Raw genomic sequence first — 15162 nt, 5'->3', positions numbered from 1 at the left:
CAGATATAAATGAATATTTTTGTACACTCAGAGGGACCACATAGGCAGATTTCTTAATCTCTGATTTTCAGTTTTCTCATTTGAAAAATAAGAATAGCATTATGTACAAAAATTTTGACATGGAATTCTGATTGAAAAAATAAGTAATAAGTACTTGCCATTGTACGTACTAATTAGGTACCTTTACAGTGTTTACATATTTACACATAATTTCAGCTCATTCAAATGATATGGTCCACATGATTATTAAGTAATATATAAAGATTTTAATCATACTCAAGAAATAGCTAGAGCATGTAATTTAATGGTGCTTTAGGGTACTACAAGCCACAAGCACTACCAAGAAAGTTACAACCATGTTTATATCATGTCATTTTTATAAGCAATAATAATGAACTTAGGGAGTTTGAAAGTTTTGTGACCAAAGGTCATAGAAGTCATAACACTCAGAAGAGGCATTTCAATCTGACAGTCTGAAACCCAAATCTTTGTTCTTTCTAATGAACCTCAATAACTTGGGAATACAGGAAGTATCTTTTTTTATATATATATTCCTGAATGACTAACCCCTCATAAAGTGTTCTCATGTGTTTTTACATGAGATAACACAGCTGTGACTAAGGCCAGGGATATAAATATCCTAAAACATAACATTTTTCTGAAATTATAAATGAAACTGTCAATGGAACACAAATAAAATATGAGTTTATTTGACAGTTTTTATTGACTCTGTGAATTCCACATCAAGGTATCATAGCTCATGAATCTGTGAAACCATTTAGACTCTAGATTTGTATGTTAGTGTAATCAAACTAACAGTTTCACAAATAGAGCTTTTTGGAAAGCTCTGAGTAACATTTTGAAAGGCTGAGATTGAATGAGATAGAAAACAGTGAGTCTGAGAGATAACTTAAATATTCTAGCTGACCTTTGGGAATATCATCTTAATAGTGATTTTAATATTGATGATTATAAGAATGAGTTCTATGGGAACTCTAGAAAATATGCTCATATAAACCATCCCATTTCTTCTTTACAACTTTTCTGAGGCAGGCAGGAAAAGCTTACTTTAAAGATTCTTGCTTTAAAGATGAAGAAGCTGAGATGGTGGCTATAGTTAATAATATTGAATTGCATATTTGAAAGTTGCTAAGAGAGTAGATCTTCAAAACTCTTATCCCAAGGAAAAAATAATTATTACAATGGATGGTGACAGATACATCATGAGGATCATGTCTCAATATATACTAATATTGAATCATTATGTTGAACACCTGCAACTAGTATGATGTTATATGTCAATTATACTTCAGGGGCTTCCCTGGTGGCTCAGAGGTTAAAGCATCTGCCTCCAATGCAGGAGACCCAGGTTCGATCCCTGGGTCGGGAAGATCCCCTGGAGAAGGAAATGGTAACCCACTCCAGTATTCTTGCCTGGAGAATCCCATGGATGGAGAAGCCTGGTAGGCTACAGTCCATGGGGTTGCAAAGAGTCGGACATGACTGAGCGACTTCACTATACACTATATAGAAACAAAAAAATTTTGCTTTACCAATAAAGTTTACCGAATAATGTTTTTGAGAAAAGAAGCTGAGGCTCATAATGATATACTAGTGTGCACATTATCATGGAATCCTGAAGTGATACAGCTTGTCTTTAAATCCATATTTTAGTTTTATACATCACATTGTAAAAGATTCAATCAAGGATTAAGGTCCACAGAATATTTAAATTCTGATTCAAGCAATAAACATGGGCCTTACAACACAGGAATCTTACATCATAGACCATTTTAAGTATTTGGTATTTATGTTTGAAAAGAGAGAAACCCAAGGGCCATTTTAATAAAACAATGGTGATCTGAGTTACTTAATTTAATCTGGATAGAAATATACAGAAGTACTAAATGACCTTACTATCAGTTGAATATCCTTTAACTTTTGTAACAAAAACAGTTAATTATAAGATTCAAGCCTAGGATTCTCAGTTAGGCCTTGTAGCTCCCCAGGTTTCCTTCAGGTAATTCAAGGGTGAAAAATATGTTTCAAAGTAAAATATGTAAGTGAAATTAAAAATTTTCATACATGTCATTATTTTCTGTGTATGAAGCAAGAAAGTAATTGATGTTCTAGTATTGAATTTCGCTGGGAAAAGTTTTGGAGATAGAGTTTCTCCGGCATCATGGAGTTATGGCATATATTTGCAAATCTTCTAGAATGAAAAGTGTGGCTGGGAGTGGAATTTGGTGATACATGAAGTTTTTAAATCAAATAATCATTGTATACTGTGGGACATGAGATCAGTACCTCAGTAGTTTTAGACTTCTCTCTAAAACCACTGTAAACAGTTTACATCAGTTATCCCAACTGTGAATGAGGAAGCTAAGGTCATTTCCTACTACATCATTGGGCTTCCCAGATGGCTCAGTGGTAAAGAATCAGCCTGTAAATGCAGGAGGCCCAGGTTTGATCCCTGGGTTAGGAAGATCCCCTGGAGAATGAAATGGCAACCCACTCCAGTATTCTTGCCTGGAAAATCCCATGGACAGCAGAGCCTGGCCAGCTATAGCCCATGGGGTAACAAAATAATTGGATGTGACTTAGCAATTAAACAACAATGAGTTACATCATTGGCTAAAGGTTGCTTCCAGCATTAAATCTCCAGAAGTTCCCTCTGCTGGCATCGATATGTAGACCTGCATATTGATGCGGGTCTATGGGTGGATATGGGTGGATTCCTGCAATATGTGCTACAGATTTCCCCACACTACTTATCATTCCTTAGTTCTGCATTTTCAATCCTTCCAGCCTTTGTTCATATTTGGAATGCCCTTCCATACAGGAAACTCACAGGAAAGGACAGATTCTTCTCAGAGTACATCACTCCTTACACACCTTCACAAGGTGCCCTTTTACACCAGCAAGACTTAAAGGTCATCCTTAACTCCCTGTTCTCATGTGATAGAGTAGTCCTTTTCCTCCTAGACCCTCCCAGTTTCACATAAAAAACTTGAACATAATCAAGCAAACAAACATAAGAAGACTCTAAAAGACGGCAAAAAAAGGTAGCCCCCCAAGACCCTCATCGATATGTCAAGGGAGTTTGTAATTTCCTCTGTTCTGTCTCACGACAGCAAAGATTTGAAACAGTGGACTAGTGTTACAGCTTGGTTATAGCTCGGTTTTATTTGGCAAGAAAAGTGTAGTACACCCTTGAGGCTTGAGGGCAGGCCGACCCAAAAGGAGAGGCCTTAGTCAGTCTTTGCTTCCTCATTTTATGTTTTTCTCCTCTCCTCCTTGAGCCTGCCCTATGCAAATTGGGCTGGCCAAGAAGGGGGAGTGTTTGTTTCACCTGAAGTTCTCACTCTAGCTCGAGGATTTATTTTTGTTCAATAAAATAAAATATATTTTATTATATTTATTTGTGCCATTTTCACAGGCTTTTCTGTTTCTTCATCTTTTAGCCACAGCCATTTGGGCTCCTTTTTCCTATTCTAACTACCTAACAACTTGAAAATCAAAACCCAGTTAGTTTTGGTTTTATTATGTATTTTGGACAGGGTCCTGAAGAAATTTACAACCTAGGCCCATCAATAGGCACGTACAAAAAATAGCTCCAAGAAGAGTCTGATATCACTAGTGAAAGGACCAGGAAAAGAATAGTCCAGAGACAATAAAGAAAACAAACAAACAAAAAAAAAGGTTTTGGCAATATCTGTCCTATAAATATACAGAGAGAGAAAGGGAAAGAGACTTTCTGTGGTAGAAGATGAAACCCTGACTGATGCATAGACTATGAAACAAGAGCAATTGCTAAACTGAAATGCACAGGTTTTGATGACCAATTGGTTGTACTGTTTTTCTTTTTTTTTTAAATTTCCCTGCATTCTCATCCCAAGCTCTTCTCTTTGGGAAGAATTTCAGAGAATATGAGCTTTATTATGAGATCAGTTGCTACATTGAAAATTATAGTTTTTGATGACCAATTGCTTGTACTGTTTTCTTTTTTTATTTCTCTGCATTCTCATCCCAAACTGTTCTCTTTTGAAAGAATTTTAGAGTATATGAGCTATAAATGGACTATGATATGAGACCAATTACTAAATTGAAACTTATAGTTTTTGATGACCAATTACTTATACTTTTTTTCTTTAATTTCCCTGCATGTTGATCCCAAATTCTTCTCTTTTGAAAGAATTTCAGAGGCTATGAGCTATGACCCAGTATTGATCAAATTGAGACCAAGTCCTCAAGGGCTTGTTTGAACACTGTTTTCACTTGGACAAAGCCACTTGATCTCAGCTTTCTAAGAAGCAAAATGAAGGGTTCAGATAAAATAGTGTTTAAGATCTCTTGCATTTTTAACACTGCTATGATCAAAAATTCATTCTCACTTGTATATAAGGACTCCTTATTGAGCATTAGATTGATTTAGGTAGAAGGAAAATAATCACCATTATTACATTATGGAGAATATAAAATATTTCAAATAATTATATAAATTATTATGGAATTATTGTCTTCTGTCTCATTCAGTTAAATAAATGTAGATTGCAATTTTTACCTATTGATACTTATTGTGTTTGGACTCCCAGTATTATTATAATAATAAGCACAATTATTTTTAATACTTTAATAATGTAGGGAAGGATCATATTAGAGAGAAATATTTAACTTTAACATTTTTTGTTGTTAAAATCAATTTAGATTTTGGAAATGAGAGTTTAAGGATGAATTCACTCTCCTTTCCTAGTGAAAAATTCATATTCAGTGTATCTAAGCAGTTTTTTTAAGATCTTAGGAACATGTCAGTTGGTCTTCTCATTTTATGAGTATATAAGATATTTATAGCCTTTAGAGTTGCTTCCCAGGTGGCGCCAGTGGTAAAGAACCCACCTGCCAATGCAGGAGATGTAAGAAATGTAAGTTTGATCCCTGGATTGGGAAAATCCCCTGCAGAAGGATGTGGCAACCCACTCCAGTATTCTTCCCTGGAAAAATCCTATGGACAGAGGAGCCTGGCGGGCTATAGTCCATGAGATTGCAAAGGATCAGACATGACTGAGTTGCACATACACACAGCCTTTAGAGTTAGTTTAGTGCTAAATCATAACTTTACTTGGCTCATAAATTATGAATAGTGACAACATATTTGGAAATGTAAATATGCCACAACAAAAGATCCTACCTTGTTATCAGAGCAAAACCTTGATATTTAACTCCCTATTAATTACAGTGTTCCATCAACAGAAGATTTTGTTGTTTTCATAAATTATATAATCATCAGTAATGCAGTGCTTCAATGGAAAGATAAAAATTCTGCTAGAAATGCAGGAAAATAAAGGGAAAATTGTACATAATTGTCTTAAGTTAATAATGGTTCCTGTAACTTTATAATTTGTTCAATCAGCAGCTATATATACAATATATGTCCTAAGATATACTTAGGATTTTTAGAGTTGTTAAGACTGATTATCAAAAGACAAATATTTACCTTATTATAAAAAAAGAAGGAAAATGTTTACACTGGCAAAATTTCTGTTTTTCCATTTGTGGGGGGAAAATGAGTATGATTTCTTGGTTGCTTCTATAGACAGTTCACCATATTCTGAGCAAAAGAGTGTCTTCCTATTGATCATACAAAGTCATGCTTAAGTGGTTTGGAAGATAATCTTTCTTATGAGAGAGAAAAGGAGTCACCTGAGACTCACTAATATTGAGGCTTATTGCAAAAAAACAGATACAAAGGATTTAGAATATCTACTGCCGTCCTGTGGGGTTCAGATCGTGGTCACTGCCTACAGAGATTGTTGTCAGAGAACAATAAAGGATAAAGATTTTTAAAAAGGATTTGAGACATGGAACACTGTGTAGTTTCTAATTCTGTGACATTAAGTGATTCATGAACTATTTTGCTTTTATAATTGAAAGAAATAATTATGAAATCCCAGTTTGATACTTTAAGGCAAACCAAGGTGATCTGTTATATAGTATACCATATTCACAGTGTGTACATCATGAGAAACACTGGGATGGAGGAAGCGCAAGCTGGAATCAAGATTGCCAAGAGAAATATCAATAACCTCAGATATGCAGATGACACCACCCTTATGGCAGAAAGTGAAGAGGAACTAAAAAGCCTCTTGATGAAAGTGAAAGAGGAGAGTGAAAAAGTTGGCTTACAGCTCAACATTCAGAAAACGAAGATCATGGCATCTGGTTCCATCACTTCAGGGCAAATAGATCGGGAAACAATGGAAACAGTGAAAGGCTATTTTTCTGGGCTCCAAAATCACTGCAGATGGTAACTGCAGCCATGAAATTAAAAGACACTTACTCTTTGGAAGGAAAGTTATGACCAATTTAGATAGCATATTAAAAAGCAGAAGCATTATTTTGCCAACAAAGATCCACCTAGTCAAACTATGGTCTTTCCTGTAGTCATGTAAGGATGTGAGAGCTGGACTATAAAGAAAACTGAGCTCCGAAGAATTGATGTTTTTCAATTGTGGTGTTCGAGAAAACTCTTGAAATTCCTTGGGCTGCAAGGAGATCCAACCAGTCCATCCTAAAGGAGATCAGGCCTGCGTGTTCATTGGAAGGACTGATGTTAAAGTTGAAACTGCAATACTTTGGCCTCCTGATGCAAAGAGCTGACTCATTTGAAAAGATCCTGATGCTGGAAAAGATTGAAAGACATCAAAAGAGATACAGATGTATAGAATAGTCTTTTGGACTCTGTGGGAAAGGGAGAAGGTGGGATGATTTGGGAGAATGGCATTGAAACATGTATAATATCATATAAGAGACGAAACACCAGTCTAAGTTTGATGCAGGATACAGGATGCTTGGGGCTGGTGCACTGGGATGACCCAGAGAGATGGTATGGGGAGGGAGGTGGGAGGGGGGTTCAGGATTGGGAACACGTGTACACCTGTGGCAGACTCATGTTGATGTATGGCAAAACCAATACAGTATTGTAAAGTAAAATAAAGTAAAATTTTTTTAAAAAAAGAAAAGATTGACGGCGGGAGGAGAAGGGGCCAACAGCGGATGAGATGATTGAATGACATCACCGACTCAATGGACATGCGTTTGGGTAAACTCTGAGAGATGCTGATGGACAGGGAGGCCTGGAGTGCTGCAGTCCATGGGGTCACAAAGAGTCAGACATGACTGAGTGACTGAACTGAACTGAACCATATTTTTTAAGGAGACAACATTTTCAGAGCAATTAAGCCTCTTTTATAATAATTATCTTATTTGATTTGCTTTTCTTTTGCATTAGACTCTTAATTTCTTCTCAGAGAACAGTGTGTATGAGGATTTTCATCCAAAAGATATTTCTAAAACTTTTGAGTTATAGTAATAATGATAATTTTTGCATGAAATGTTCCCTTGGTATCTCTAATTTTCTTGAAGAGATCTCTAGTCTTTCCCACTCTGTTGTTTTCCTCTATTTCTTTGTATTGATTGCTGAGGAAGACTTTCTTAGCTCTCCTTGCTATTCTTTGGAACTCTGCATTCAGATGCTTATATCTTTCCTTTTCTCCTTTGCTTTTCGCCTCTCTTCTTTTCACAGCTATTTGTAAGCCCTCCCCAGACAGCCATTTTGCTTTTTTGCATTTCTTTTCCATGGGGATGGTCTTGATCCCTGTCTCCTGTACAATATCACGAACTTCCATCCATAGTTCATCAGGCACTCTATCTATCACATCTAGTCCTTTAAATATGTTTCTCACTTCCACTGTATAATCATAAGGAATTTGATTTAGGTCATACCTAAATGGTCTAGTGGTTTTCCCTACTTTCTTCAATTTAAGTCTGAATTAGGCAATAAGGAGTTCATGATCTGAGCCACAGTCAGCTCCCAGTCTTGTTTTTCCTGACAGTATAGAGCTTCTCCATCTTTGGCTGCAAAGAATATAATCAATCTGATTTCTGTGTTGATCATTTGATGATGTCCATAGAGTCTTCTCTTGTGTTATTGGAAGACGGTGTTTGGTAAGACCAGTGCATTCTCTTGGCAAAACTCTATTAGCCTTTGCCCTGCTTCATTCTGTATTCCAATGCCAAATTTGCCTGTTACCCCAGGTGTTTCTTGACTTCCTACTTTTGCATTCCAGTCCCCTATAATGAAAATGACATCTTTTGGGGGTTTTAGTTCTAAAATTATAGATACCAAGGTAATATTTCATGCAAAGATGGGCTCAATAAAGGACATAAATGGTATGGACCTAACAAAAGCAGAAGATATTAAGAAGAGGTGGCAAGAATACACAGAAGAACTGCACAAAAAATATCTTCATGACCCAGATAATCATGATGGTGTGATCACTCATCTAGAGCCAGACATCCTGGAATGTGAAGTCAAGTGGGCCTTAGAAAGCATCACTACGAACAAAGCTAGCAGAGGTGATGGCATTCCAGTTGAGCTATTTCAAATCCTGAAAGATGATGCTGTGAAAGTGCTGCACTCAATATGCCAGCAAATTTAGAAAACTCAGCAGTGGCCACAGGAGTGGAAAAGTCAGTTTTCATTCCAATCCCAAAGAAAGGCAATGCCAAAGAATGCTCAAACTACCGCACAATTGCACTCATCTCACATGCTAGCAAAGTAATGCTCAAAATTCTCCAAGCCAAGCTTCAGCAATATGTGAACCCTGAACTTCCAGATGTTAAAGCTGGTTTTAGAAAAGGCAGAGGAACCAGAGATCAAATTGCTAACATCTGCTGGATCACGGGAAAAGGAAGAGAGTTCCAGAAAAACATCTACTTCTGCTTTATTGACTATGCCAAAGCCTTTGACTATGTGGATCACAATAAACTGTGGAAAATTCTGTAAGAGATGGGAATACCAGACCATAGTAATCGAAGACCATTACCAGGTCTTCCTGACCGGCCTCTTGAGAAACCTATATGCAGGTCAGGAAGCAATAGTTAGAACTGGACATGGAACAACAGACTAGTTCCAAATAGGAAAAGGAGTACATCAAGGCTGTATATTGTCACCCTGCTTATTTAACTTATATGCAGAGTACATCATGAGAAATGCTGGGAGGGAAGAAGTACAAGCTGGAATCAAGATTGCCGGGAGAAATATCAATAAACTCAGATATGCAGATGACACCACCCTTATGGCAGAAAGTGAAGAGGAACTAAAGAGCCTCTTGATGAAAGTGAAAGAAGAGAGTGAAAATGTTGGCTTAAAGCTCAACATTCAGAAAATGAAGATCATGGCATCTGGTCCCATCACTTCTTGGGAAATAGATGGGGAAACAGTGGAAAGCATGTCAGACTTTATTTTTTTGGGCTCCAAAATCACTGCAGATGGTGACTGCAGCCATGAAATTAAAAGATGCTTGCTCCTTGGAAGAAAAGTTATGACCAATCTAGATAGCATATTCAAAAGCAGAGACAGTTCTTTTCCAACAAAGATCCATCTATTCAAGGGTATGGTTTTTCCTGTGGTCATGTATGGAGGTGAGAGTTGGACTGTGAAGAAAGCTGAGCACTGAAGAATTGATGCTTTTGAACTGTGGTGTTGGAGAAGACTCTTGAGAGTCCTCTGGACTGCAAGGAGATCCAACCAGTCCATTCTAAAGGAGATGATTCCTGGGTGTTCTTTGGAAGGAATGATGCTAAAGCTGAAACTCCAGTACTTTGGCCACCTCATGTGAAGAGTTGACACATTGGAAAAGGCTCTGATGCTGGGAGGGATTGGGGGCAGGAGGAGAAGGGGACGACAGAGGATGAAATGGCTGGATGGCATCAGCGACTTGATGGACATGAGTTTGGGTGAACTCCGGGAGTTGGTGATGGACAGGGAGGCCTGGCATGCTGCAATTCATGGGGTCTCATAGAGTCGGACATGACTGAGCGACTGAACAGAACTGAACTGAATAATGATCAACTAATTTATCAGTCTCTTTCAACCATTTATCTGGCAAGATATTTTGTCTATTATTTTCTAATATCTAAAAGCAATTTAGAGCTCCCCTGGTGGGTCAGTGGTGAAGAATCTGCCTGTCAGTGCAGGAAACATGGGTTTGATCCCTGATCCAGGAAGTTCTCACATGCTGCAGAGCAGCTAAGCCTGTGCACCACAGCCATTAGGCTTGTGCTCTAGAGCCCGGGAGCCACAACTACTGAAACCCATGCACCTTGGAGCTCCTGCTCTGTAACAAGAGAAGCCACTGCAATGAGAAACCCACCACCTCAACTAGAGAGTAGCCCCCACTCACCACAACTAGAGGAAGTACTTGTACAGTAATGAAGATCTGGCACAGCCAGAAATAAATAAAAAGAAATGTGGCTCAGTTGGAGAGAGAAGATTTCTGCAGTCTAGAAGTAACAATAAAGAGTTATAGACCTCAGTATATATAAAGAAAATATTGACCAACAGTAACTAAAAATAAATTCCTTTAATTTCATTGAAATCAGTGAGTGGGTATTCTCTGTAATATAAAAAGCAATGAATTTGGATGGATTTAGATATCTTAGAAAAAAATTGGCTTCCAGAAGGCCAAAGTAGTGGTGGATATGAAAACTATGGATGAGGAGTAGAAACCAGGAGTGAGACTGAAAGAGCCAGATAATGAGAAACAGAAATTGTGAGAATAAGGCATTTGGTAAGAATTTTATTTTGTCTTTCTGTTTCAGCTTTGTCATCTGAGTCAGCAAGTGCAATGTGTAAGCACCGAGGGAGAAGCGAACAGTAAATGCCATTAAAAATACCTCATGGTAGGTTTGAAATTGACAGAAGGCCTAGCCAGAAAATTCTGGGTGTCTTAGATTGCTTTAATATTACTGATCTTAAATGAAGAAGGAGCTCTCTCCAGAATGTCAGATTTTGTGGAAAATCATCCCAGGAATTCTCAAAGTGTGACCCCTCTTTTGAATATATGAATTATATTGTTGTTCTTGTTCAGTCGCTAAGTCATGTCCAACTCCCTGTGACCCCATGGACTGCAGCACATCAGTCTCCTCTGTCCTCCATAATCTTCTGAAGTTTGCTCAGATTCACGTCCATTGAGTCGGTGATGTTATTTAAACATCTCATCCTGGGCTGCGCCCTCCTCCTTTTGCCTTCAGTCTTTCCTAGCATAATGGTCTTTTCCAGTGAATCAGCTCCTCACATCAGGTGGCTAATGTATTGGAGTTTCAGCTTCAGCATCAATCCTTCCAATGAATATTCCAGGTTGATTTCCTTTGGGATTGACTGGTTTGATCACCTTGCAGTCTAAGGGACTCTCAAGAGTCTTCTCAGGCACCATAAATTATATATGTGGATTCAAATTCATTCTGTAAGCCTGCACTTGTCTTGTCTTCAGATAGTCCCAGATGGTAAAAAGATGGAATATGCTACTTGGCAATGACCCATAAAACTAATGGTCTGGGAAAATTCCTGTAAAAACATGCTGACAAGAGGTTAAGATTTAAAATACACACACACACACACACAAACCCACAAGCTCAGTTCCTTAGGAATCTGATTTAAGTTTTTTTAAGCAACTTTGCAGCATGTGATCAAACTGCCACTAACCTATGTTAATGTAACTGGAAACTATGTACATTTGTGTATGACATGAAGCTCAGAATAACATAGTGACATTTTCTTCTGTGGACTGCAGTAATGCAAGGAATTCAAAGGCATCTCCTGGGAGGGTGTTGATCATACCTTTGTCATCTTTATTAGGGTTATCTTCCATAATCTTTTTAATTGAATATTTAATATCTGTTCTCACTATCCTTCCTCATGTGGCATTCAAATAGAATTTTGAAACTCATCCAATATTCACTGCTAGATGATATTCAAATGGCTTATTCAGTTTTAACATACTTAAAATTGAAATGTTAAAGCATTATATGGAATTTATGCAGTAGAAACTTAAATAAATGGGAAGATTTTTCATTTTTTATGGAGAAATACTATATTCTTCAGTGCTTTCAAAAAATAGGAAGACAAGACAATGTGAACGAGTTATGTTAAAATTTGAGTAGGTTTTTAAATAATCACTTTGATTATTCTTTAAGATTAGGAACCAAAAACTAGAAATCTACTACTCATAAGAATACTAATAATGATAGCATTGATACTTATATAACACTGGGTGCTAGTCACTGGTCTAAGAACATTCATATATTAATGAATTTAATGTTCACATACATTTAGTCAACTACAATGGAACAAATGTAATGACATTAATTAGTCTTCATTTCATTATGCCTACTGAATTTCATCCTTTAAATCTGTTTTGAAACTCCAGGTACCTTTTCCTAAACATAGCAAAAGACTGTCTACTTAAAAGATTTTCCCATATTCATCCCTTTCTCATTTCCTGGTGAATTTCTATGGATATTTCAAGAATACAGTCCAAATGGCAACTAAAGGAAAGGTTCTTATGCAGCCAATTTGCTTGTACTCCATTAATTTCCTTACTATTCTTTATGCTTAACTGTGTCACAATTGGAAAAGACTCTGATGCTGGGAAAGAGTGAAGGCAGGAGGAGAAGGGGATGACAGAGGATGAGATGGTTGAAGGGCATCACTGACTTGATGGACATGAGTTTGAGTAAGCTCTGGGAGTTGGTGATGGAGAGGGAAGTCTGGTGTGCTGCAGTCCATGGGGTTGCAAAGTGTCAGACACGACTGAGGGACTGAACTGATATCACAATGCATTGTATTTATTTAATTGATCATGTTTTTCCTCTTGGTAATTGTAACCTCCATCAATTAGACAATGTGTTTTACATGCTTAAACCAGTGTTTAAACTTGATTTCTGGGGCAAAATATGAAAATGTGAATATCAAATGTCTTTAGTAAGTGAAAGAGGATGCAAAAGTCTCCTGGTAAATGGCAGACAATTCTGCTCTTTTGAACCTTAAATTCTTTGGACTACTTTTAAGCATTGTTCCGCTCCTTGCATGTTTTTTTACATGGAAGCTAGGTGAACTGCTATATGAACTTATCTACTTATTAAATATGGATTAATCAATTTTTTCTGTAGGCATGATATATGTTTGTTTCTCCTAGCTATGTTGTTGTTGTTCAGTCACTAAGTCATATTCAAATCTGACCCCCTGACTGCAGCTCGCCAGGCTTTCCTGTCCTTCACTAACTCCTGGAGTTTGCTCAGTTTCATGTCTATTGAGTTGGTGATGCTATCTAACTATCTCATCCTCTGCTGCTCCCTTCTACTTTTGACTTCAGTCTTTCCTAGAATCAGGGTCTTTTCCAATGAGTTGGCTCTTCTCATCAGGTGGCCAAAATATTGGAGCTTCAACTTCAGCATCAGTCCTTCTGATGAATATTCAGTGTTGATTTCCTTTAGGATTGATTGGTTTGATCTCTTTTCAGTCCAAGAGATTATCAAAGGTCTTCAGCACCACAATTCCAAAGTATCAATTTTTCAGCACTCAGCCTTCTTTATGGTGCAACTCTCACATCAGTATGTGACTACTAGAAAAACTATAGCTTTGAGTTTGTGGACTTTTGTTGGTAAAGTAATGACTCTGTTTTTCGTTATGCTGTCTAAGAGAGAGGAGCCTAGAAGGCTACAGTCCATGGGGTTGCAGGGAGTTGGACATAACTGAGCACATACACATGCATGCTAGTTTTGTCAAAGCTTTCCTTCTAAGGAGCAAGCCTCTTATAATTTTATGGCTGCAGTTACTGTCCACAGTGATCTTGGAGCCCAAGAAAATAAAATCTGTCATGGCTTCCATATTTTCCCCTTCTCTTTGACATGAAGTGATAGGATGGATGCCATGATCTTCATTTTTTGAATGCTGGGTTTTAAGCCAGCATTGTCACCCTCCTCTTTCACCCACATCAAGAGGTTCTCTAGTTCTTCTTTACTTTCTGCCATTTAGAGTGGTATCATCTGCATATCTGAGGTTGTTATTTCTCTTGGCAATCTTGATTTCAGCTTGTGATCCATTCAGCCTAATATTTCGCATGACATACTCTGCATAGAAGTTAAATAATCAGGGTGACAAGATACAGCCTTGACCTACTCCTTTCAAAATATTAAACGAGTCATTGTTCCATGTCCTGTTCTAACTGTTGCTTATTGAACCCAGACACAGGTTTCTCAGGATACAGGTGATGTGGTCTGGTATTCCCAACTCTTTAAGAATTTCCCATAGAATTATGTGATCCACACAGTTAAAGGTTTTAGTGTGGCCAATGAAGCTGAAGTAGATGTTTTTCTTGAATATCTTGCTTTCTCTATGATTCAATAAATGCAGGCAATCTGATCTCTCATTCCTCTGCCTTTTCTAAACCCAACTTGTACATCTGGAAGTTCTCAGTTGTCACACAGATGAGCCCTACCTCGAAGGATTTCAAATCCCTTATGATTATAGTCAAGGCTATGATTTTTACAGTGGTCATGTATGGATGTGAAAGTTGAATGGTGAAGAAAGCTGAGCACTGAAGAACTGATGCTTTTGAACTGTGGTGTTGGAGAAGACTCTTGAGAGTCCCTTGAATTGCAAAGAGATCCAACCAGTCTGTCCTAAAGGGGATCAGTCCTGGGTATTCATTGGAAGGACTGATGCTGAAGCTGAAACTCCAATACGTTGGCCACCTCATTCAAAGAATTGACTCATTGGAAAAGACCCTGATACTGGGAGGGATTGGGGGCAGGAGGAGAAGGGGATGACAGAGGATGAGATGGCTGGATGGCATCACTGACTAGATGGACGTGAGTCTGAGTGAACTCCGGGAGTTGGTGATGGACAGGGAGGCCTGGCATGCTGCAATTCATGGGGTCGCAAAGAGTCGAACATGACTGAGTGACTGAACTGAGCTGAACTGAACTGATGATTATACAGTGGAGGTGACAAATAGATTCAGTATATTAGATCTGTTAGACAGAAAGTGTGAAGAACTGTGGACAGATGTTTGTAACACTGTGCAAGAGGCAGTGGCCAAAACTGTCTCAAAGAAAAAGAAATGCAAGATGGCAAAACAGTTTTCTGAGGAGGCTTTACAAATAGCAGAAGAAAGAGGAGAAGCAAAAGGCAAAGGGGAAAGGGGAAGATATACCAAACTGAATGCAGAGTTCCAGAGAATAGCAAGGAGAAATAAAAAGGCCATCTTCTGTGAACAATGCAGGGAAATAGAGGAAAACAATAGAGAAAGACTAGAGATC

General features: G+C 37.9%; 1 non-coding gene across 1 annotated transcript; it reads left to right on the top strand.

The window, feature by feature from the left end:
* Positions 1 to 1318: 1318 nt before the first annotated feature.
* TRNAW-CCA lies at positions 1319 to 1390 on the top strand. Its single transcript has one exon. It is a non-coding gene; the product is annotated as a tRNA-Trp (tRNA).
* Positions 1391 to 15162: the final 13772 nt, after the last annotated feature.

The sequence above is a fragment of the Oryx dammah genome, unplaced genomic scaffold, assembly GCF_014754425.2.
Source record: "Oryx dammah isolate SB20612 unplaced genomic scaffold, SCBI_Odam_1.1 HiC_scaffold_17, whole genome shotgun sequence".
Classification (NCBI taxonomy): domain Eukaryota; kingdom Metazoa; phylum Chordata; class Mammalia; order Artiodactyla; family Bovidae; genus Oryx; species Oryx dammah.
This window is presented reverse-complemented; position numbering and strand designations above follow the sequence as displayed.